The 25,986-nt window shown below is 42.1% G+C and overlaps 1 protein-coding gene across 6 annotated transcripts in view; it reads left to right on the top strand.

Moving 5' to 3' along the window:
• LDLRAD4 (low density lipoprotein receptor class A domain containing 4) overlaps nucleotides 1-25,986 on the top strand; it is a 340,534-nt gene that overhangs the window by 47,117 nt on the left and 267,431 nt on the right. For 5 of the 6 annotated variants that reach the window (XM_087818671.1, XM_087818669.1, XM_087818672.1 and 2 more), the window contains one exon: nucleotides 13,029-13,116. The gene's annotated coding sequence lies outside the window, so the exon portion shown is untranslated. The remainder of the gene's footprint in view (nucleotides 1-13,028; nucleotides 13,117-25,986) is intronic. The other variant, XM_087818670.1, reaches the window with a different exon arrangement.

The raw sequence follows: 25,986 nt of genomic DNA on the forward strand, positions 1-25,986 counted from the left end.
TCCTGGGGAACCCTTGCTCAGCTGCCCCCAGCTCCATCCTCTACGGAGCCTTGTCAGCCTGCTCCTGTCTCCATCTCCTCCAGCTCTTCGCCTGCGGCCTCTAAGCACGAAGGCTCCTTTCTCCCTCACAGAGATCAGGTTAAGTGGATTGAATGTTTTTCAAATGTTGGTATGTTTAGGAATTATTTGAGTAGCTTGTTAAAAATGCAGATTTCTAAACCCCACCCGGAGAGAATCTTACTTGGACGGGCGTGGCGGAGAGCACCCCGTAAGCACTGTCCGGCGGCTTGCCTTAGGATGCATGGGAGCTAACGTATTCTGTGAGTCACTGCTCTTTTCCGAACTTTGATTTAAGTCATGTGCAGACCAGTGCATTCTGTCACCAAGCTTTTTGTATTCTTACGCTTTTCGAGATATGCACAGAGAGAGATTTTTTCCTCTTAAGGCTAAGACCACAATGTAGTATCGATTTCCTTTGTTTTCATTATCATATGGCAGAATATTTTGTACCTCTGTTGATAGATTGCAGACAGTGCTCTTTGCCTTTCCTCTCAGTCCATTCTTTTTCCCGTGCCTCAGTTTCCCCTTTCACCCTCCTCTCCCGTTTGGTCTCCTTCTTCTTGCTTTCTTCTCTTGGCTTGACCCTTCTTACCTCTCCCCTCTCCTTCCTGCTCCAGGCAGCCATTGTAATTGGGAAGTTGGCCAATCATATTGTGTGCTAAGGCCTTGTGGTTGTAATTCTTTCCCTTCTCACAAAAATTCCAGTTATTTGAATTACCCAGCTGTTTAGATTCTGGCTAAGTGGGACTTAATTTCATGTTTGGATCTGAAAACATGGTGCTTACTGGTCTCTATATGCATGTCTGAGTTTACTGTTGCAGACACGGAAGGGAGATATTTTAATAAGCCAGTGGTTGCAAAACGTTATGCTTTCAGAATTACTCTTCTGTTTAGTACTTCGCAGCTGAAGCACACTGCGCTTGTAGCTTGGTTTTCCCCTGTAGCGTAGGGTTGCTACGCTAACGCCACTTCTTGCTTTTCCCTTTTTCGCTTCCCTTTCTCTTACCTGTGTCATTAATTTTAGATTGTACTGCTTTCTTAAAGGCTAAAGTAATGCACAGAGTAAAACCATACACTGTTTAGAAGCTATGCAGTATTAGATTGTAAACCTGTAAAAATTCTTAACAAAGTTAGTGGTTTGGAAGGATTTTCATGAGAACTCCTTCAGCTGAAAGGTAGTAAATTCCTTAAAATAACTAAACTTTGGCTTATAACAAGGTCATTGTTTGGCAGTGTCCATGTTTTAAAAACTTTCCAGAACTTAGAGGAGGAAGTGATTCTGAGACAATGTAGTGATTTAAAAAATAAAAAACAATAATTTACCATTTTCATTATTTACCAAGGATTCATTTCCTTTCTTGCAACTTTTTACCCTACATTCTAGATAAATTGGACCATGTGAAGAACTAGATTAGTTTTACTTTTTTTAAAAAAACTGAAATTGGTTTTTCAGAAATGGAAATTTGGCAGCAAGTATGGAAACTTGCAAATCAGTTTACAGTATGTTCTGTGCTTCTTAGTTTAATGAAACCCATAAGAATGAGGAAAGACTGCATGACTTCAAATAAGAGAAGGCTGTGCTAGTGTAGGTTTTGCCTTTTCTGGGATTTTATTTTTACCCTTATTAATTCAGTAGCATGTAGAAGGGCATGTCCAGACTTTAGTGGGTTAATAGTGGCCTCCAAATGGGTAGAATTTTAACTCCAATAGTTATTTTTTTGTGATCTCATATAGAAAATGCTAGGAAATGCTTTCTTTCTAAGAATGGTATAAAATCACTATTCTTAAAAAATATGAAGAGGGGTGAGGTAATTAAGAAAACACAATAAAAACTGTGACATAACAGAATATAAGCAATTGGCTAATAACAGTCTTTACAGTCAGACACTGTGTTCTGAACTTGACCTCTGATGAGGTAGTATAAGCGTTTATTTTCTGTTGAAATGATCAGCTAACATGGGAATATTTGGAGCATCTGTGTACCTTTCAAATAAAATAGGATAGATGGACATTTTAAAAAACGATGGTTTCATCATTAATATATATTTTCCAGCCTGCTGGAGCCCTAATGAGCCCATTTGACATAGCACGGCTTGCTTTTAGTGTATCCAAGTTCGTAGTATATGAATTTCTTTCAAATAGATGTTCTCTTTTCACTCTTTGACAGTTTATAGGTTCTGCACTAGGCCTTGTCCTGCTTTCCAAGTCAGTTTCCTTTCTGAGTCATTTTACTCCCTCACTTTGGTGCTATCTTCCACTCTTCCCACATCGCCCTTTCTGTCACCACCACCGATGGGCTGCCATCAGCTGAAGCCCACATTAACATGCTTGTGGATGTCACCTAAACACCTGCCTTCATAGCCGGTGCTCTCTGCTGAGTGGTTTGCTCTGTTTCTGAACACACGTTATTAGAGGGGCTAACGGGGGGTACCTTGGTCTGTCAACCACTGGGGGCTGTCTTGTGTGTTATTACTGGACTACCACATTGTCATCTCCCTGGGAGCCTGTTGGAAATGCAGCCTCTTGGGGCTCACTGCAGACATGCCGAGTCTGAATTTGTCCTGCTTTAGGATACAAAGCAGTGCTTATACTGGGTCTATTTTAATGACCACTTCCAAGTTTATCAAAGCAGTGAAAGACAAAGGCAAAGATCCTATAGCAGCAGAATGTGTTTTCATTAAGTTACTTCAGAATACTGTATCCCAGACTTTATTTGAAAAGCTTATGCACAGATAGTGCAGCTGGAGTGAGTTCTCTTTAGCTGCAGCAGAGAACAGTTAGCTCCTCTCTGCTTTCTGGGTAGTCCACGAGTCTTGAGGGCTGTGCTGTGAAGGATTGTCCTTCAGGACACCCTAGGGTTTCACTAGAAAAGCAGAGTTTGCTCTGTTCTGCAGGCTGAGAGGATAGGTGGACAAAGGGGGAGACAGCTGATGTGCAAAATGATTCATTAATAGTTATTAATTAAGTGCCTTAGTTATTTAAGTGCCTAGACCAATGTTTTAGAACTGAAGGTCACAGCTCGTTAGTGGTCCATGCAATCATCTTAGTAGGTCACAACCAACACTTAAAAGTGATCTGCAATAGAAGAGAACATAGAATATAGTTCACATAGAAAGGCTAAGATTGTTTTTAGAAACTTTAAAAAAGTTTTACATGTGACATGTATATATATATATATATATATATTTAATATCACAACTCAGTATATGTGTATATGTGTATGCACATATATATGCATACATGTAATCATACATGTATGTCTCTATATATGTGTATGTATGTATTGCATTAAAAGTGTTTGAAAGTTCAAAATGATTAGTATTATGGGGAGTTATAGAGGAAGTAGTAAAATATATAGTCAGTGTGATTTAATGGAGGAGAAACACCAAGCATAGATGTTTATTATTGGCTCAGTTTACCAAATGCTAAATATGTATCCTAGATATTAATGAATAGAAAACATTTTGCCATTCAGAAATGTTGGGAAATAGGATGTTATTATGATTTTTTAAACCATTGTTTTTACCATAGAGCTATCATAATTTTTAAAAAAAATTGTTTTGAGAGAAAGAGAGAGAGGTGAGAGAGAAATATCGATCAGTTGCCTACACACACCCCCGACTGGGGATTGAACTCACAACCCAAGTATGTGCCCTGACTGGGAATTGAACCCGCTACCTCTTGGTGTATGGGATGATGCTCCAACTAAATGAGCCACACTGGCCAGGGGTATTTTAAACTTAATTTGACTTTTCACTGCTGACTTAGACAACTTTAGGATCTTCTGTATCTTTGGCATTATCGTGGTAAACATTCAGTATTTATGTGTAGGTGAAGGATGGAGCGGCATCCTTTGAGCCCATAGAGTGCTCATTGCCAGACTCCCACATGAAGCCTGGAGCTACCTTGAAGGTTGAAGAGTCCAGTTTTTGCCTCTTCTCAACTTTCTTCTTCCTGTGTCTTCAGCGTCATGGCACTGGGCTTGGCATAGTTAGCATCTGGTAAGCCCTTGCTGAATGAATGCATGACTCTCAGTAGCTCCTCATTTCTTTAGAGTAAAAGCCAAGTCCTTACAATTGCCTACAAGCCCGTGGGATCCCTGTGGCCTGTCTGATGTCTCCTGATACTTTTGCCCTCATTAACTCAGTCCAGCCACCCTGCCTCCTTGTTCCTGGACTTCTCCCTGGAACACTCTTCCTCAGATACCCATGTGTCCACCCTCTTGCCTCCTTCCAGCCTTGGCTCAGATACCACCTTCTCAGGGAGCCTTCTCCAGCACCTCTTCCCTCGACCCTGCACCGTCTGTCCCCTGCCCTGCACTGTCTGTCCCCTGCCCTGCTCTGTCCTTGCCTTTCTATACAGCACTTACCACTTCTGAGCAAACTGCTTCATTTATCTGTTGAGTAATGACTGACAGTCATTTATCATTTGACTGTCAAGACTCAGTTTTGCTTGCTAATGTCCCCCTGGATCGGCTCTGGCACTTAGTGGGCGCACACAACAACCTGCCAGTGGATTGCATGGTTGAATGAGTTTGCATGTGGACTTTGACCTACTTCTGTTTCTTCTTTCCACCTTACCTGACAGGGTGACCTTTCTGTCTCGTCCTGGCATTTAGCATCCGCTCCACCACAGTACTAGGGATTCAGCACATAGGAACAGCTCTTAGAATTTCTTATAGAAATGGAGAGTTGGGCCTATATTTAATGTTAAATATGAGGTCAACAAAATATTGGTAAAAATTTTTTCTTTAGCTTATGAAAACCAATCTTGACATTTGATTGTAACAGTGCAGACTTACTGGATTTTCATAGAAGTAGCAACTTAGGTCCTTTTTATTTTCTGATAGTATGTGCTAGAAAACTTGGGACATAATGGGTCTTCACCATCCTGAGAGTGAGTCTGCTGTGGCTCCTGAGAAGTCCTGGCTGTGGCCTCCCACTGTACCATCTTAGGTGGTCAGGACTCTGATCTGCCAGTGTGGCTCCACAGCATCCACGTTCATCTCTGCTTGTGTGCTTGTGGAGTGTTCATGGAAGAGACCAAAAGGATACCCTGGCTGGAGTGGCTCAGTGGTTAGAGCGTCAGGCTGTGCACCGAAGGGTCATGGGTTCGATTTCCAGCCAAGGGCACGTACCTGGGTTGCAGGTTCGATTCTGGCCCCAGTCCAAAGGTGTGGGAGAGGCAGCCAATCAAAGTGTCTCTTTCACATTGATGTTTCTCTTTCCCTCTCTCTCTCTCCTCCTTCCACTCTCTCAAAAAAAAAAAAAAAAAAAAAAAAAAAAATCAATGGGAAAAATATCCTCCAGCGAGGATTAACAAAAAAAAACAAAGGAAAGGAAAAGACCACAAGGTGTGAAAGAAATCTGCTTATTGGTGAATGACTTGCTGCTGTTTCCAAATGGAATAATACAATCTGGATTTGAAGATAATGTTATGACAAAAATTTTCAAAGGAATGGAAAGGAGTTCCCAAGAACAAAGCATTTTCATTTTTTGATACTTTGGCTATTCTTTATTTCGTATCATAACCATTTGTTTATGATTGCTGTGTGGCTCCGCTTGTGGGATGGATTAGGGTTCGTATCCTAGCTTTGTCTCTTAATAGCTGTGTGACCTAGACAAGTTACCTAAACTCCCTCCCTCTGGTTTTCTCACCTGTCACCTGAGGATACTCATAACATCCATACAAGGTTGCCGTGATGGTCAAATGAGATAACATACATCAGGTGCCAGGCTGGGTACTGAGCAAATATTACATGAAAATTAGCTTTTTTGTTATTATTACTGTTGTTACCTAGAAATGAATGATCAAGATGCCTGAGTATCTTTATCTGTTTGATTTCTTCTCGTCATAACTAACTAGGTGTCCAAACAGGAGGTCAAAAAGAGCAGAGAACAGAACACTGCTCTAGAGCTCAGAATCCTAGATGTGTGGAGCTGTTTCTTAGAGCAAGCCTGCCTTGCCTTTTTTTTTTTTTTTTTTAATTTATCTTTATTTCAGATAAAGGAAGGGAAAGGGAGAGAGAAAGATAGAAACATCAATAATGAGAGAGAGTCATTGATCAGCTGCCTCCTGCACATCCCCGACTGGGGATTGAGCCCACAACCTGGGCATGTGCCCCGACTGGGAATTGAACTGCAATCTCCTGGATCCTAGGTTGATGCTCAACCGTTGAGGCACACCTGGCTTGGCCTGCCTTGCTTTTTGATGGGCGTGTTGAGGCCCAAGGCCCAGTGCTGTGTGGTAGCAATTTATACTGCAAATGCTCTGTCTTACAAGGTGGGCGCTGTGATAAGCGGATGCCAATGGCAGAGCAAGTTTCTTAGTGGGGAAGCTAAGAGGCCCACATCTGTGCCTCCCAGAAGTGGACACACCTGTGTGACTAGGTCAAGACCCTTCACCTCTGAACTCCTTGATTTCTTCCTCACACAGCGGGACAGGACTTGAGCTACTGTTCTGAGTGTGAGAGCTTGTAAGATGTGAAAGGTAGGCATTTGCCTCGAGTCTTCCCCTGAGGCTGCTATTCTGGGGAATGCCAGATGTGGAGACACTTACGTGGTTAGGGGTGCAAAGAGGGAATATATTGTATACAAACCTAGAAAATATGAGACCTGTCTTCAGAAAATATGAGATCTTGCATGAGGGTTGGTGTTCTCCTGAGGGAGACCTGGGAATGTGCAGAAAACCCAAGGAACACTTTGGAAACTGAGTGAGTAGTGTAGAGGGTGAGGTAACCCAGGAGAACTTTTGGGAGTAGATACTTCTGGAATGAGTCAAATGTATGAGCAGTCACTTTTCTCTTATGGGAAGCAATGCTTCTCTTTATACCATTTGACTGTATTTGCAGTAAAATACTAAGGCCCCTATTTGTCCCTCTTATTCTCTGCCATGACCTGCAAGGTAGATCACCTTATTTTCATTTGTTAGCTGCTGAGTTCAGAGTTGATGTGATTTGCCCGGGGTCATGTAGGCAGTAAGTGGTGGATCTGGATTTGAGCCCAGGGCAGGCTATGTCTCTGGCTCTACCTTTCACAGTGGCCCAGGCGATGTGCTCATTGACTTCCCGCCACAGTGACTGGGTATTTGATTCCTGTTTTGGCTCATAGCAGATAGGGTAACATAGATGTTCCACATCCATTTGGATGTGTGCTGGTATGCTTTCTTAAGGAGAATAATTCGACCCTGAGAACTCCTTCCACAGTGCCTGGGAAATGAGACAGTATTGCTTGCTTAAGGAGCAAAAAAGGATCTTAATGTCTTTAAATAATTGTCAAGTTTTTCACCCTTTTTAAGTACTTTGTGATCTTTTGTGGAGGTGTCAGTCTTGTCTTTTTTCCCTTGAGTTTGGAAATAACTAGGAAACTATTCACTGTTGGACTTGAATATCACTTAAAAGAAATCATCCCCTTTTTTGTTATTTCCTTAACGTGCTCTTCCTAGCTTTGTTAAAAACTGTCTCTCCCCCCTTATGCTATGAAATATTTGCTTTGAGGGCTTGTCCTAGTTTCCTCATAGATGGTTCTGGCCTTTATTAAGCTTAGGAGATGGAACTTCGTACTTGCAGCCTGAAGAACTCAGGGCACACCAGCAAGCAGGACAAGGAAACCTGCCTGTTATTTAGCTTTAGGCAGATGGACTGTTTTTGCTTTGACTGAAAGAGTTTCTTGGTTGAATAGTGAGACCAGGCATGAAGGGCCTGGCATGGGGATTTTTCTGTCCAAGTCTGTCGGCCGCCCCCGCCGGCTCTCTTGTCAGCTCAGACCTTGGAGGCCGTTTCTGTCCTGCGCAGGCCGAGTGAAGGTGTGTGGGAGTCCATCTCTCTGGACTGCCTTCATCTATTATTAGATGCGTTCCCCCCCCAAGAGGCTTTTGGGGACTAAGCCTTTGAAGAGGCCGATCACTTCAGTTGTACTCCAGGAAAGGCCCATGACCGGTTCTCTGTGCTCCAGGAAGAGATGATTTTTGGATGTGGCCGTCACCATGCCTCATTTTTCCCAGGAAACAGAATGCATCTACTTTGAAGAGGTCCTTCCTTTCTATTTTAGGAACAGAAAACTGCTAAAAGTAAGCCAGACAGCCGACAGACGACGTCTGGCTTCGGGATCCCTCTCCTTCCTCCTGGCTGGCTTTGTGTCTGTTGGGAGTTGCCCAAAGCCACCCTCTTTGTGTGTATTCCTTGATTTTTGAAAGGCACCAATGAAATGGTTTCTGATGCTTTGTTAAGTCCTTGTCAAGCCCTTGGTTGTGGTCTGATGGCTGGACCCTGCATGTGGCCACTCCTGTGCTGGTGGTTTGCATCTCATCCTGGGCTCTGCAGGAAGGCTGCCGGCAGTGCTTCCTGTGGGCCCCTGAGGCCAGTCTCAGCTGGTGAGAAAGCAGGACCTTGGCTGAGTACTTGGGCCACAAAGACACACCTGTGGTCAGTATTTCTTGGCATTAGTTTACTCTGAAACAATTCAGCTCCACGAGAGTAAGATATCATAACAAAAATTGTGGCATTTATGGGTTGAATGAATGCACACATGCATTTTTTTTAAATTTTTAATTGTATTTTATATGTCTTCATTGATTTCAGAGAGAGGAAAGGAGAGGGAGAGAGAGAGATAGAAACATCAGTGATGAGAGTCATTGATTGGCTGCCTCCTGGATGCCCCCTGCTGGGGATTGAGCCCACAACCCAAGCATGTGCCCTGACCAGGAATCGAACCCTGATCTCCTGGATCCTAGGTCGACGCTCAACCACTGAGCCACGTCCGGCCAGGCCACACATGCATTTCGTGTCTTGAAAATGTACCTGATAGAAAAATCCATGCATGTATGTTACTGCAGCTGGGTCCATTCTTGAGGAACACCTCAACATTTCTGAAATATGTCGTAAAGCAAAAAATGGTTCCAGAAGGAGACCTCTGTTTTCTATTTTCCTTAACCTCTTTCTATAACATAAAGTCCATTACCTACATTGGTGTTTTTCCCTGTCCCAGTGTAAATTTCCATGAAGTGGCTCTCTCCTCTCTCCTCCCGTCTCTTGTTGTGTTTTAAATGGCTCGACTTCACAGGCACCAGCCACCAGCTGGAGCCAGTCCTGTTTCAGAGAAAGGAAGGAAGCGTGAGGCCAGGTGTCTCTCTTAACCTTTGTGCGGAACAAATGTCTTCCTTTACCTTAAAGAGAAAGTGAGAGTGTTCCGAAGATTAAGAATAAATGTGCCTCACTTCCTTTGTGATTTTTCAGTTTCTGCCACTCACATACCCCCGTCTTGGTGCAAGGGAGGTCCTTGCTGAGTGTTCCTTTTCAGGAATACCTGCACTCTGCCTCTTCTTGCCCTGCCTCTCACCAGCTCATGGTTCCCAAACTGCAGCCACTGAACCTACAGTGCTGTGTGAACTGCTGGAAATGTGTCAGGAACGTGACATTGAGGAACATGGCGTGGGGTTAGTGAGATTGCCCACAGGGCCATCTATACTTTATCACTTTGGAAAGCCATGTGTAGATTCCTCAAATGCTTCGAGCAGCAGGGTGTGGTATGTATAAGAGGAACTCTGCCAGCATCTCCTGTGCTTATTAATTTTCTTCAGTGTCTTTCTCTCAAGTGAACAGTTCTTGAAGGCTTAATTTCGTTTGTGGGGCCATAACATTAACACTCAGTCTTCTTTTTTTGAAGCACTGGACTTTGTGTCGAGCTGTGTTTTGTGAGGTTATGGAAAAGGCATGCACTTTCTGGAACTGAGGGTGAAGGAACTGGGTAGGGTCTGTCTTCTGGGCTTATTTCTTTATCTGCATGGGGAGGGGTCTCAGTTCCCTGCTCCAGTTCCCTGCTGTGGGTCATTGGCTATTTTCACAAGGAAAGATGGGCCCAAGAGAGTTAAAGTTATGCTGAGAAGAAGAGGTGAGTTTATTGAAATTCTCTGCCTCGTATGTCATGGAACTGGTGTTTTTAGTTTTTCTTGGCTTGAGTATGAGAACTGCTGCCTGCGAGACTGAGCACCAGGGGATGGATAAACCTTGGAGATAATGTTCAGGTTTACTGAGTGATTTATGAGGGAGTGGGAATATAAAATAAGATTCTGAATCTAGGTTTCAGGAGAGCACGATAGGTTTCTGTAATGAATGAAGCTTTTATTTTTGTACTCTGAAGTAATTTAACTGATTTAAATATTTAAAACTCTCCCTTTTAGTAAACCAGGTCTTTCAAAATCTAAAATAAACACAATTTTAGTCACAATCTTCATTGTAATAAAAAACAATAATTTATCTCTTAAGAATAACAGAAACAATATATGCATCCAACTTTAAACAGAGATGAAATAAAATCTTGCTTAAAAGAATTAAAAATCATCCATTTAAAAATAAAAAAAATCTTACAAGAACTTTTGGAATAAGTTGTCAGGAAGTGAGATTAACATTTGTTCTAGAATTAGAACCAGGTGATCTGACCTGTACAGGTTTTTCCATTTTGATTTGGAATGAATTACTGATACGAATGGAAAATTAAGAACGTGTCACAAATTCTTACTTTGAAAAATTTCTAAGGGACTTTTTTGTTTTTTAACCTTCAGCTGTTAGACAGCTGAATGCCAGGGAGGTGGCAACAATTTTTGGCAAAAAAACTACTGAGCAACATTTCTAAGCACAGGTAAAATGAAATAACCAGGACTGAAAATTGTGTATTCATTATTTGAAGTAGAGCATGAGGCTAAGTGTCTTCTACCTATTTTGAAATTAACTTTGAGGTCCTAAGCTCTACCCTGAAGGCTTGTATGAATCCCATGGCTTTGGCCTTATTGCAGTAACTAGAGATTGACAAATCATAACTCTTTAAATTTGGCTTATTTTAAAAAAATGTTAAGGACATCCCATGTACCACATATACTCTGCAAAATCTTGGCGATGCCAGGGAGATGGTGATGTGGTTCTTGCCCACAAGTTGCTCATAGTCAAGTAGAATAAATGAAATTTCACTTATGGATGGATGAGGCAGGTAGGGAGGGCTGTTCTGATGTACAATTATGTATGCATTTGGTAAATATATGTTTTATCCTCATATTTAATTAATTACTAAATTAAATTAATTTTCTCTTGCTGTACAGCAAATTATTATACACTTACAGCTTAAACCAACACCCATATATTATCTCATAGTTTCCATGGGTTGGGAGTCTGGGCATGGCTTAGCTGGTCCTCAGCTCAGGATCTCAGAAGGCTGTAGTCAAGGTGGTGGCCCAGCTGTGTTCTCATCCGGAGGTGTGAATGGGGAAGAATCCACTTCTAAGCTCATTCAAGTTGTTAGCAGAATTCATTTCCTTGTAGCTGTAGGACTGATGTCCCTGTTTTCTTGCAGGCTGTCAGCTGGGGACTTGCTCTTAGATCTTAGAGGCCCCTGTAGCTCCTTGCTATGTGGCTCCCTCACAAGCCCTGTCATGACATGGCAGCTCACTTCTTCAGAGCCAGAAAGTGAGTCTCTCACTCTCTAGTCTGCTGAATTGGAGTCTTATATAGAGTAACTGACCAAGGGAGTGGCATCCCATTCCTTTTGCCATATTTTGTTGGTTAGGAGCAAGTCACAGATTCTGCCTGCATTCAGGTGGGGGGGATTACACAAAGGCGTGACCTGTCGGGGGTCACCTTAGAATTCTGCCCACCACAGTACATTTCTGATTATTCCCCTGCCTTGTGTTCCCAAGAAATCTGAGCATTTAAATCCTAGGAAGACTGATGAGAGCGCACTCCCAGTTGAGAAATAAAATCTGTCATCTGGAAAATCAGAAGTAGATTGTTTTCGTCTCTCAGTAGTTAGAAAACAGGAGGAGAAAGTAATGTCTATAGGTTCACAATGTTGATAGGAAGAAGTTACATAAAAATAGTGAGGTGTGCGGCTCATGTGTTCGGGGTGGACCTCCACAGGAATCTCACAGTATCCGCTGGCTAGACTCAGTCATGTTTTTTTATTTTATCCGGATGTCTTAGCATTGGCTGATCACTCAGGAGTGACATATGGCAGGAACACGCTTTGAGGGACAAGTCTCCTGGAGAGTACACTGCAGCACTCGAACTAGACAGATGGTGGCTTATTCAACCTTGGACAGGAGTGTAATCCTACACAGTGGCAGGCTGGGGGCCGAGAGGTGCTTGTGGCATCTGAGGCAGAGCTGACCGAGTTTACCTGAAACTGCTTTGTAAGGTGCAAGGTGGTCACCTGATGTGACCTGGAATGGCTTAATGCACACAGAGTGTACTCATCAAGCTGGGATGGGGGTGCTGGTGACAGATTGTGTGACCTGGAAGTGGACAGAGCCTGGAGCACTAAGTGGAGGATGTTCTACCAACAGAGTAGAGGGCAGGTGTGAAGACAGCCTTGTAGACAGAATCGCGGATGTTATCACCCTAGCCAGGTCTTCACTAAGCAGGGGTCGGTGTTGCTCCCACAAAATGAAACATGTATTTCATGGGAGGAAAAAGGAGCTGCCGGGCCTGCCTCCCTTTACAGTTAAGGATTGGTGGATCTGTGTGGTTACAAGATAATTTCGATTGTTAAGAAAGAAAATGGTCTTTTTACAGCCATACTTACCATGTTTATGATTAAAAAAAGACAAAACCCAAATGCAATAAAAACATTGTCCATTATTTGTCTGTGGCCCCTCATTAAGAGAAGGCCTGTGTGTTTGGAGGAACAAGTGTGGATCCTTTGACTGGAAGATGAGAACTCGGTGCCCCTGTGGCTGCTAGAGAGCTGACAGGGAGATTTTGTCCTTAGTTCAGTCACATCCCTTACCCCAGATTTTTTACTCAAATTCCCTCTTCCTTTTCTTTATTATTTGATGCTTATTTTTATATTCTTATTTTATTCATTTTTGTATTTGTGCTTGTAATTGTGACAGTCCTCAAATATTTTTTGGAACTTGGGGAAGGGGATGGTATACTAAGTGAAACCAAGAAAAGGTTCACTGAAATTCTTTATTTTTCCTTTTAGCAGTTCAAGCTCTACATTTGTAACATCAACTGCTGTCTCTTATAAGACCATTTCAAGAACTGACATCAGTTTTCATACAGCTTAAAAGGTGAGTAGAACTTAAGACCTTTTTTTTAAGTACTTTTTTTAAAATTGATTTTTAGAGTGAGAGGAAAGGAGAGGGAGAGAGAGAAACATCGATGAGAGAACCATTGATCGGCTGCCTCTTGCATGCCCCCTACTGGGGATCAAACTTGCAACCCGGGCATGTGCCCTGATCAGGAATTGAACTGGTGACTGCTTAGTGCATGGGACAACGCTCAACCAACTGAACCACACCGGCCAGGGCAAGGCTCTTTTTTTTTTGATAATGTTTGTGACACAGAACTTGTCACAGTATTAACCATTGAGATGGTGTTCTCAAGAAAGTTGTACCGACTTCTAGGTGTAAAAACCACTAATTTAGTTTTTACTGCTAGGATGAAAGTTGCATGATATCAGATTAAATATGACATTTTTGTTTAATACACAAGTATATTCACAGTGGTCTGTGAATATATATAAAATAAATATTTCTAGATTTACTAAAATACTTAAAGAAAAATAATTTTACTGTTTTGCTGTTTTAATGCCCAGATGCATGAGATTCTTTATTTTTCATTACTAATTCTTTGTTTTGCTTGGTTTCTTACTTCTTAAAATGGGGGCAATAATGTGGTTGCCATGAGGAATAAATGAGCCACCCTGCTTAATACAGCGCTTGGCATATAGCACACACTAAATAAATGTCAGTTTCTTTCTCTCTCTCAGCTATTGTGACATCAAGTGAGCAGGTTTTTCTTTTTATCGGTAGTATACGTGGTCTGTACAGTGAAGTGGGGGTTGACCTCCTAATATGCTGCATTTGGTTTTATGTCTGTGCACCTGTGTGTTTCTTTTTGAAGGGTTGGGTATAAGTGGCCGGGCGTTGGGGTTTCTGAAAGTAGAAGCTTAGATAACCCAGATGTGTTTTGGTATCTTTGGATATCCTCAGACTCAAAGCCTGAATCAGAGCCAGCCCCAGTGGGGGACAGTCAGTGAAGGTGCCAGGAGGGTGCCAGGAGCATCCTGGCTTCTCAGCCTGCCCACCGCCAGCTTTTCACCTGAGGCATGCCTCTTCACATCTCTGCCTCTGTTTTTGTCAAGTGATGTTAGTGCTTCCCGTTCCGCCCAATTACCAGGCTGTGGGGAGCATCAAATGAAGAAATATATGAGAGTCTTCAGGAAAGTAAGGAAGTCTATAAAATATAAGGTACAACTTTTTCCTAAATTTTTAATTTGCCAGGTGTAACTCATCGTTTATGCTAAATCTCTTACTAGAATGTAAGCTTTGTAAGGTCAAGAATGCCCCCTCCCCCCCCATGCACACTTCTTTTATTCTAGGGCCTAAAACACTTTCTGGACTTCCTGGTACATAGAAGTTCACTAGAACATTTTTCTAATAAAATGAATTAAGATCACTCCTGGAGGCTCATTTAGCCTTTTTATTTGTGATTGCTGTTGGAAGTAGATGAGGCAATCTGAGAATCAGGAGGGATTTAATGTGCTTCCTTGTTGAGGAACACAGAAACCTGAATTTAAATGGAGTTTTCACAGTTTGGAATCTTCTTAAAATTGTAGGTGCTAAGAAGCACACAGCACGTAACAAACTACACTCCGAGTCAGTATTGGGTGCAGTTCCTCTGCATTGCTGAGCGTGTGCAGTTCATGTGTTTCTTTCCTGAGTGGTTTTCACTATCAGATATCTGAAGACTTGGAGCCCATTTGCTGGGCTCTCACAGGGTGGCTGGTAAGCTTTCACAGGGACCATTCAGGCTGTGCGCCTCGCAGATGTTTAGTGACTGATGAAGAACTTCCCATTCGTGTGATTCTTTATTACTTGACAGGACAGTATGATGTTTGAGAATGCCTTATCTTCCCTGACTTGGTGAGTGTTGATGAGCTGGGCTATTTTTCTTCCATGATTTGGCACACCCACCACCAGTTTAAAGTGGAGATGGCCACTCATTTTTAACAGGGCCAAGAGAGTATGGGCCTGATGAAAGTTTCTCTTTCATCATCTCAGATACAGTCGTCTTTGACTTTACCACCAAAAACTAAAACCGTGTATAAGTAGGATTTTACTGAGTAACTGAATACACTGCTGGACTATGCCCCTAAGGACGGTATAGCTTGATTTACAAAATTTCAACAAAAGTAGAAATAATTCTTGCAAATTACATAAGTACCTGATTTCCCCCCATATATGGGGTTACTGCCTTCTGTTAGCTATTTTAAGCAACTTTCAAAATTGGTAATGGAAAACTTTTTCTTGGCTACATTACTGTATGTGGGTTTTAAATACAAAGCAACGTTGCTCCTACTGAACATCAGAGCAGTTAAAGAGCAGATCCCTGTCTGCAGAACTGCTAGTCGCTTTGTGCCTCTCAGGTCATTTTCTTTCTTCTTTTTTTTGTTAATCTTCACCCCAGGATATCTTTTTCATTGATTTTTAGAGAGAGTGGAAGGGGGAAGGGAGGGGTCAGGAGAGAGAGAGAGATGTGAGAGAGATAAATTGATTGGTCATCTCCCGACACCCTCCCTGACTGGGGCTGGGGATTGAACCTGAAAACCTGCAACCCAGGCATGTACCCTTAACTGGAAATTCAACCCGAGATCCTTTGGTGCACAGCCTGACACTCTAACCACTGAACAACATTGGCCAGGGCTCAGGTCATTTTCAAGCTCATACTTGGATTCTGAGGTGTTTTAAGAACTTTCGCACTTCTAAAGTATGTTCTTAGAGCGGACTGTCCTGGAATTTATATTTGCTCTGTTACTTGTAAAATCCTGCATCTTAAAGCTCACAGCTGGACCATGAGACGTTCCTAAGTGTTGATAAGATGGACAGGTGGAATGACCACTCTCCTCCATCTGCTTGGCTGGGAAGGCTGAATGAGGTCTGGATTTTTGCATTAACTGCAGAATGTACCTGTCTTACTGAACTATGGATTTTTTTGCAGTTGGTTTTAAAATGGAGTTGGGTCCTCATGTTTAGATTGTTATCACATGTATTTTAAAATGTTGACCTCCTTGATAAATCCAAAGACAGATGCCCTTTTTGCCATGTCACATTTGTAAGGTGTAGTTAGAAACCCAGCCTATGCTCAAATTCTGTGCTTGCCATTTTCATTCACTTTGTTACTCTGGCAAGTCCTATCCCTCTCGGAGTCTCAGCTTTTCTCATCTTTAAATGGGATAGTATTTATCCCGCAGAATTCTTGTGAAGATGTGTAATTCAGCATTTGATGTGCAGTAGGAACTCAGTAAAATGTCAGTTATTATTTTCCATCCAAATGCTAGTTCTTACTCAAGGACCATGTGCTGACGGGATGAGAGGAAGAGAGAGACTGGAGGCACAGATATCTCTGCCCTCTTTCAGGACTGAGGGGGTTTGCTGAGGAATTTCAGGAGGCATCTTGCCAGAGCCAGGTCTGGTGGAGTGCTGGTGGGCACAGAGCTGCTGGATGTAGGTAAAGAAATCATTATTCAAGCTTTGGCCCCATTTCCTGTCCTCTTCATTAGAGAACGAAATCTCAGACTTAGAACCGATTGGCACTCAGCACAGACAAGAGAGGTTTAGGTGGGAAAATCCCACCTCTCTTTTGTTTTTCCCCAAGGTCCTTAAGGGATCTGAAGTGGATGTGAGGGCCAGGGAGCCATTTGAAAGTCTTTCAGTGTGCGACCTGTGGTCCCTGTGGGGGATGCTCCAGCAATTCAAAAATAACCTTCGGTATAGATAATGCATCCCTGACCTGAACTTCCTGTATCTGCGTTAAATTTAAACTTTTAAGGTAAATCGAAGAAGATCAGTAGTGCTGGAAAAGCATCACCTTTGAGTGTAGGCCCCTGATGTCTACACTGGTAAATAAAGTAATGCTTATTTTCTCTGGATGTATCCTCGGTAGTGTACAATAAAATAGATTGAACCATGAAAATGCGATCAAACAAAAACATTCTGAGCTGCATTATAAATGACCATATTGTGCTGGGGGTTCCCTAACTTGGAGGAGGATTCAAACTCGGCCCCACAGTTGGGTTAAGATTGTTCAGAGGCTGCACCGAGACTTCCCATCTGCGAGAAGCTGGGCAGCTGTAGGTCAGTGCTTCTCTGCCTTCCGAGTTGTCCTCAGGGAAGCGATGCCCAGGTTCCCAGTGGGGTTGGGTCCTGGGACACATCCTAGGCCTACTAGTTTTGGGGTCCCGCTTGACTTCTGAGAGCCAACCAGAAGGGTTCTCCGGCCTTATTCAGGCCCTCCCTCCTGCCCGCCCATGTCTGCACAGCATCAGGGGACTCGGATCTGAGCTCCATCGCACTGCTTTCCTTCATTGTTCAACTTTAAGGTTAGCGTGCCCTGCGAAGAATGGAAACTCAGCACGGGCGTCAGGGATGCTCTGCTGTGTTTGAGTTGGGATAAAGCAGCAGTGCAAAGGGGAAGGCCAGCAGGCAGGAACACCACTTTCAGAGGCTGGGAAGAGAAACTTATCACCTCTGTCATTTCCGTCTGTGGCCTGGGAACTTGGGAATTTTTCTTTGCCTATTTGTTGGATGCTGTCCTTCTATTTTGGGACTATATTATTTTCTTACTAAGCAGACATTCAGAGTTGTGTTAGAAAAACACCTTTACTTTCGCTTTAAAATCAAGCATGCTAACAGCTTCCTCAGTGGATGCCTAGCGCAGTAGTGTCAAACTGCTAAAAAGCTAGCAAATTTTCCACCTAAAAATTTTGTGGGGGAGGAATGGGTGGGGGGCGTGGGGAAGAATATAAAAATAAACCTTCCAGAGATTTTGGGTTGCTTGGTGGAGTGGGTATTTTTCCATGGTGCGGGAGGTTAGAAATAGCATTGCTTTTTATGGGATTCTCAGCAGCAGCTCAAAAATTTGGCTTTGTGGGCTCAGTCCCTCTGTGTGGGTGAGGCAGCTTCTGTAGCCCGTGGGGTGGGGGCAGCGCCTGGCAGCATGCTCTGGCACTGTCTCTGTCTGTCTTCCTGCCTCCCTGCTCCCCGCTTGGTGTCACCCGGATGAACAGCACTCAAGTGTAAAATGTGCTTACCAAGGTCAGGTTCTTGTGATGACTTGCCCGTGGCAACTGATGCCAGTTGTAACAGACTGAGTCTCAGCGGTCCTCACAAAGTCACATTGGTACATGTGCGAGGGCAGCCGCTGAGAGCAGGAATCAATCTGGGAGTGGGGGGTGCCCTTCAGGGCTGCTCTGTGACAGACTGGCTGAACCTCTTGAGTCTATCTGCGATGACCTCCTCTTAGTCTTGATATCAGTGGACTAGATGGGCCACCCCTTCAAAAGGAGCCCTTATGGATTCTTGAAATTTGTTAAAGTTACATAATTCTTACAAATAGAGGTAGGTTGCCAAGTGTTTCTCAAATTCAATGTAGAAAGGAAATGGAAAGAGGCAGCCACTGGGACAGAGGTTTTTAACCCCAGGGGAGCCAGGACATACGTGAATTCCTTGAAATTGTGCCTGTTTCTATAGAGAAAGCGAGATATTTAATGAGATTCTTAGTAAGATTTTGACCTCCAAAAAGGTTATGCATGTTTGTAGTAGAGCGTGAGATGTGAAGTTCGTTTAGCTTGGAAAATAATTTTTGGAAACATAATGAGTGTGGGCAGAGGGAGACATCGCCGGGATTGAAGAGGCTAGGCAGAGGGAAGAGACAGATCCAGTTATAAATTGTGTAATCTAACAACACAAAAGGGGGCTCCTGGAGGTTTCTGTTGGGTTTTTCTTTGCAGGCTTTCTTGTTGAACTTCATATAATACTTGTTTTTGTGTTGGGGATGATTCCTACTGAAGGCTGCTTGGCTATGCTTGGTTAGCTCTGCAAGCTCAGTGCATGGGAGAGGTGCCTGCTGCACGCAGGGCGTCTGGGGTCTGCGTGGCTTCAGCCTGAAATTTAATAAATAGTTTCCCACTTCCTTTCCTGGGATCTCCTTTGCCATGGTTCTTTACATTTTTCTGCACCTGGGGATTATGATAGTGAAGTCAGGGACATGGTTGTCCAGAGGACAGTGGTGGAAGCGCCAGGCAGCAAGTGCTTCGTCTCAGCTTTCACAACACGCCATGGCCTTTGCGACTGCTCAGTGGTGCTCTGCTTTGGTACCTTCCCTCTGACCAGGCCAGTCATATTTGGGAGGTGGGATTGCTGAATAAGTGTACAGAAAATTTACAAATACAAAGCATTATAGCTGCTAAATGATCATGTAGGAGAGAGTGCCTAGGAGAGGTCAGAAATGCTGCTCACACTGCCTGGGCTACATATTTCACTTAGGAACAGAAGTTTTTCTGTTGAGTCCATAGATACAGCTGGGGAAGCCATGGTGTTGCTGGGCTTGTCAGTTACGGCTGTCGCTTCTGTACCTCCCAGAGCAGACTGTAAGGCAGTGCTTTGGAGATGGGGCATTAGGGCAGGGAGGACTCGTCCTAAACACTCTGCAACCTCAATCCACATTTACTTTTTTAAAAATTGAATTTATTGGGGTGACATTGATTAATAAAATTATATAGGTTTCAGGTGTATAATTCTATAATTCATCATCTGTATATTGTATTGTGTGTTCGCCACCCCGAGTCAAGTCGCTTTCTATTACCATTTGCCCCCTTTACCCTCTTCTACCTCCCCCATCCCCTCACCCTCTGGGAATCACCAAACTGCTGTCTGTGTACATTTACTTTTTAAAAGTTGCAAAGTTGCTACCTATTATGCAGGTTCTGTTCTGATCTAATATTTTACCTGCTGTTATATTCGGAGTAATGATGCTGTTGGCTTTCCTTGTTTCTAAACTTGGGTTGAGCTACATTTACCCAGTACAGTGACTGGACAGAGCTCTATTTCCTGTTAGTCTGGCAACTGCCACACATCCTGTCACCTTACTTCTCATCTCTGTGTACCCCCGTTAATTTCATAAAAATAAGAAAATGCACTGAGATTCTTGAATCATTTGGGAAAAAGTTGTTTCACGAGTCTGTTGGGTTTGTGAAGTGTTTTTTAGTGATTTGCAATATATATAAGGGTTCTTTCGAGTCCTCATTAAAGAACTTGTTACCACTTAGCATTGTGATATTTAAGTTAGTTACCTAGCTTTTGATCTTTAATTGGTTCTCAAATGTTCTGCTCCCCTTTTTAAAAAAATTGTGATAAAATATACATAACAAGAAGGGTTTGGAATGGAACCCTTGTGCACTGCTGGTGGGAATGAAAAATGGTACAGCCCCTCTATGGAAAACATTGTTTTTTAACCATTTGTAAGTGTACAGTTCAGTGGCATTAACTACATTCACATTGTTGTACAACTGTAACTACCATCCGTCCCCAGAACTGTTATCATCTTGAAAATTCAAATTCTCTACCCATTCAACACCAACTCCCTATTCCTCCTGTCCTAGCCCCTGGCAGCCACCGCTCTTTTTCCTGTCTCTGTGAACTTGACTGCTCTAGGTACCTCATAAATGTGGCATTGTACAGTATTTGTGGTTTTGTGGCTAGCTTATTTTACTTAGTATGAGCCTTCAAGGTTTATCCATGTTGTAGCTTGTGCCAGAATTTCCTTCCTTTTAAAGAATGAATAATACTTTATTGTATGGCTAGACCACATTTTGCTTATCCACTTGTCTATCGATGGACACCTGGTTGCCTCCACCTTTTGGCTACTGTGAATAATGCTGCTGTGTATATGGGTGTCCAGATGTCTCTTTGAGTCCCTGCTTTCTGTTCTTTTGGGTATCCTCATTTTAAAAAAAAATTAAACTCCCAAAACTTATTCTTTTAAAGCATACTCTCAGACACCATTAACAATGCAAAAGAAAGGTATACTGACATGTAGAGGTGATCTACTTGAAATTACAAGATTTACAAATATGAACTAATAATTAAAGGGAAGTAAAAGACATAACAGAATTGAGAGCGATGCTTTATTGTAGAGGTGATATTATTAGAGGCTAGCAAGCTTCTTGTACATGTTTCTGAGTGAGGCATTACTCTTTAGACAAGACTCCAGGTAGGGCCAGGTAACCGACTTCCAGGAACAACCCCCTTGTCCTGCAAGTTGCTCTTGTGTTATCAGGACTGTTGATAGGGGAGACTGTCAGGAGATGTGAAGAAATGGAAAAATGGGAAAATTTTGGTCAGACTCTTGTTTTTCCTGAAAATTAGAAAATTTTAAAATTGTGATGTTTTAAGATAATAATACATTATTTATGGTAAGAATTCTTCAAGATTTTTATGGGAATGACTTCAAACAATTAGGAACTTTTCATATTAAGTTTATGGGATCAAATCATTACAGTGCCTTTTGTATGGTATGGAAGCTTATAAGGGTAGGTTCACCTACCTACTGTGCCTCCATTTTCTTTAGTGCATGAAATGTCCCATCAAATCAAGAAATAAAACTAGCCTTGGCTGGTCTCAGTTGGTTGTGCATCATCTCATGTACCGAAAGGTCGCTGGTTTGATTCCCGGTCAGGGCACATGCCCAGGTTGTGGGTTCGGTCCCTAGTATGTGAGAGGCAACCAGTCGATGTTTCTCTCCCACATCGATCTTTCTCTCTCTCTCCCCTCTCCTTTCCTCTCTCTATAAAATCAATGAAAACATATTTTAAAAAAAAGCAAAAAACTGATATGTGAGAGGATAGAGAATCTCATCGTAATCTGGGCAAACCTTCACTTTTAAAAGTATGTGGAGATGTTTATAAGTCACCAATACAAAGAAGCTATTGTTGGAAGAGGAGCAGTGGGAAAATAAGAAGGATCACAACCAGCTGTTTTTGATAAAATTTATCTTTAGCACACACATACAGAGCTCCAACTATATGCTGGGCACTCTACAGGGGACTTGGACACAAAGATGAGTGAGGAACAGTCTCTGCCATATAGAGGGACTTGGGATCTAATGGAGAAGACCCACAAGTATGTGTTTGGTCATAGTCTGTAGTAACATGTATTTAGCACATTGTGCTGTGGGGATTCAGGGCAGAGATACTTGTGTACACCTGTCTAGGAGGGTTTGTGGATATGTTCACATAGGTCGTGACATTTGAATTTGCATCTTGAAGCATGAACTGTAGTTTTCCAGGTAGACAAATGTAAGGAGAGAGCATTCTGAGCACAGGGTAAGGCTAACACTATTGCATAAATGTGAGAAAACTAACTGTATTAGCGGGAATAGCAAATATGGTTGGGATGTAGGGTATGTGGGAAGGAAGGCGACAGATAAAGATAAGGTTGAAAAAGAAAGCTGGGGCCAGACCATAAAGTATTTGAATGCTGTGTGTAGATTATCCTGTAAAGTAAGGAGCACCATTTTGGGCTTTTCAGGAAAGATGTCATTAGATATGTGTTTAGGGGAGTTGAGCCTCGTGGCCATGGGTAGAAGTAAATGAAGGGTAGAGACAGAAGCTGCAACTAACCAAAAAGGGTAGTGAGGAGCTCTTCCAGGGCAGAGATGAAAGGCCTGACCTAGGCAGCAGCGACAGAGAAGAGGGCCTGGAGCAGAGGCCTTGGGTATGTACACTGAGTGACTGTGGCTTCCAAAATGACTTTGGGCTTCAGTCTTGGGTAAATGAGCTGATGGTATGAGTTGGGATAGGCAACCTAGGAGGTGGAGCTCACTCAGGGTGAGGCTCCTTGACTGACAAGCCAAGGACATCCATGGAGAGATGGTTAGAGAGCAGTTAGACAGCAGTCCGAGGCTGGGAGAGGCTGTGACAAGATGGTGATTCGGGAGTCATCAACATATGGCAAGGTTATCCCGAAGATACAGAATAAATAAGAGAGCAGATCTTCTGAAAAGGGTGTGAAAGCCACAAATATATAACTTTGTCTTGTAATGATGATCTGTTCTGTTTTCTAGCTTTTGTCTATGTCTCACAAGTTGTCAGAAAACAGTTGTTAAGTTTTAACGTTTAGTACTGTGTATCCTTTGAACTCATCAGTACAACCTCAGAGATTTTCCACCTTTTATACCCATTACCCAGAGTATTTCCTGACTACACCTGGATGCCTTAGGCCTGTTGCAACTCACACTCACTCTTGTATATACCATCTAAAAAAATTACCCCAAATAGTGCATATTATAGTCAGCCTTCAATTTATATGATTTTGGCCAGTGAACTCCTGGTTTCAAATTCCCCTGACCTAATATCCTGCCTTCTTCCTATAACTACTCAGAAGTACTTTTAAGAACTTCACCCCATTTGTCAATCATACCTCAATAAAGCTGGGGGAAAAAAGACTTTTGCTCCATCTGTAAATGCAGTTGGAAAGGTTTTACTGTTAATGTCCTGCCATTAGAAATTGGGAACACTCGAAAGCTTTGTAATCTATCTTCTTTCACAAAAGCATTTTCATGAATATTACTTTATTAATACATGATCAAAGGTAAGGATAAAACGAGCCTTGTGTCCTGTATCTCCTGGGTTGGATCTGATATAGACATGGGAAAAATGGATTCTTGCTTCACGTTGGAAGGTAAGGTGGGTGGGGTGGTGGGGGACATCTTTTGGATAAATAATCTACTCTTGGCCTGCGCATACTTGTTACGTTCTTGTCTCATGCCTTTGATGACTTTGTTGAGTAGGTTCATACATTTTCTCCATCATCTGCTCTCACATTATGGAGGGGGCACCCAAATTCTTCTTCTTAGTATTCTGATTTTAGATGGAACTTAGCTTGGGTGAATGGAGAAACATTATGAGGAATGGACTTAGTCTAAGTAAAAATCAGGTGATTGAATGTTTATTTAAGAGAAAGTGCTAGTAGTTTGAACTTCTTGCAATCAAGAATAATTAATAGAAGATCAAATTAAAGAAACACTGATGATATTGGTGTAATGCAGAGAAAAATGTTAAAAACTTTTTATCAAAGGAGTCGAAGAGATTAAGGCAAAATGTACCTGCATAGCTCATTTTAGCTTAGTCATTTGTTTTTAGAAAACCTAATATAGACCTAGAAGCCATCAGATAAATGACCAGGTATTGCTATTATCATCTCCAAAATAATTACTCTATTCCATGAAGAAGGTGGCCTAAGAATAATTATCAGTTTAGATTCCTCTCACATTTTGAACTGAAGATACACTTCTGTAGCAATTCTAATTCTGTGGGGCTTTTAAATTGATAAAACATAGCAGTTTTATAGTTCTTCAACTAAATGTAAAGTAGAATATAACCCAGAATAAAATGGGCAAATGCCCCAACCTCAGTTTCAGATAACTAAGGTGAAATGATCTCTTTTTAATCACCTTCCATCATGTTAGCGCAAATTACACCAGTAAAAGTCTACTCCATATCTGTGTAAAGGACAAGAATTTACTGAAATGGAAAGTTTTACTTTGGCCATCCATATTGGAGTTGTTTACACTAAAACTATCTCAAGTTTACAGCAAAGGGAAATTTAATTGATGATAGGGCCAGATGTACAACTTTGGCTATTTCCCACTAAAACATTGCTGAAATAATACAATTTCAATAATCATTTAAAAGGGAATCATAAAGGGAATTAGCACAGTGTTGTGCCTACAGATGAAAAAATGCTTTAGAAACCACTGCTATAAGGCGAAGCAAGGGCCATCATAATAACCCTACCAGCCTTGGCAGTCGCTCACACCTCTGTCCTTCAGTGACACTCACAAAGCAGTAACGACACAACTACTGACACAATTGTCTTTCTTAGAAGTATGTAAAATACCACCTAGAAAAAATAAACAAGAACAGAACTTTGGCAGAAGAACTGACACACTGTGGAAACAGCAGCGTGCAACCTTTGGACATTTTGGCAGTTGGGGGCTTTTAGAAACCCAGTTGGACTTTATAAGGAACTCAGGCTCTGCAGCGATTCAGAATTCTCCACTGCTTGGTATTTTTCACATTACTTTTAAGGGTTCCAACTCTAGACCTGCTTAGTAGTTTCAGCAGCCTCTTTATTAATCTGATTTTGTTTATATCCTAAGCCTTTTCCTACAATCTTAATATCTACCTTAATGTCTTAACTTATTTTGGATAAAATGATCCTGAAGCCATTAGAACACTACCCAATTTTTGTTTGGCCAGAAGAATTGATAGCTATTAAAGATTCCATTTGTTTACGCTTTCCAGTTTTTTTCTTTTCTTTATTTATTCCACAGGCAAGTATTATTAAAATTATATTGCCCTGACAGTGTTCTCAGTGATTAGAGCGTCAGCCTGCACACTGAAGGGTCACAGGTTCGATTCCTGGTCAAGGGTCTGAACTTGGGTTGCGAGTTCATTCTATGCCCCTGGTCAGGGTACATGTGGGAGGCAACTAATTAATGTGTCTGTCACATCGATGTCTGTCTAGTCTCTCCCTCCCCCCTTCCACTCTCGCTGAAAAGCAAAAGGAAAAAATATCCTTAGGTGAGCATGAACAACATTATATATTTATATTTGGGCTTGTTTTAGGCATCATTTCATGCCTTATTCCTGTACATGTATATTTTCTTTCATAAGCAAAATCAGGGGATCTTGAGAGTTCTGTTATCCACCATCAGATGTGTGGCCTACTCCTTATTTGTGGGCAGCAGCAAAACACTTAGTAAGATATAAAACTAACTTGAAGTCAGGCACTGGGGATATATTCTAAGAAGTTAGAGAATACCAGAAAAATGAAAAAGCCTTTTATTCCTAAATTAAACCATAGTTGATTTATAGCAAACCTTTGCCTCTAAGGTGGGCCTATCAAAATGTAGGGGTGGGGTGCAGTCACCATAAGGACCATCATTGCCAGCACCAGCGACCAGATCCAGAGACCTTGCTCTGGACCATGGCTTTCTGAGAGAAAGCCCACACAGGGCCAGATCGGATCTGTTGTGACATAGGGGGATTTTAATTTCCTGAGACTAAACTCGGAGGTATTTTCTCAGCTTACAGG

The sequence above is a fragment of the Miniopterus natalensis genome, chromosome 7, assembly GCF_054644295.1.
Source record: "Miniopterus natalensis isolate mMinNat1 chromosome 7, mMinNat1.hap1, whole genome shotgun sequence".
Taxonomy (NCBI): Eukaryota; Metazoa; Chordata; class Mammalia; order Chiroptera; family Miniopteridae; genus Miniopterus; species Miniopterus natalensis.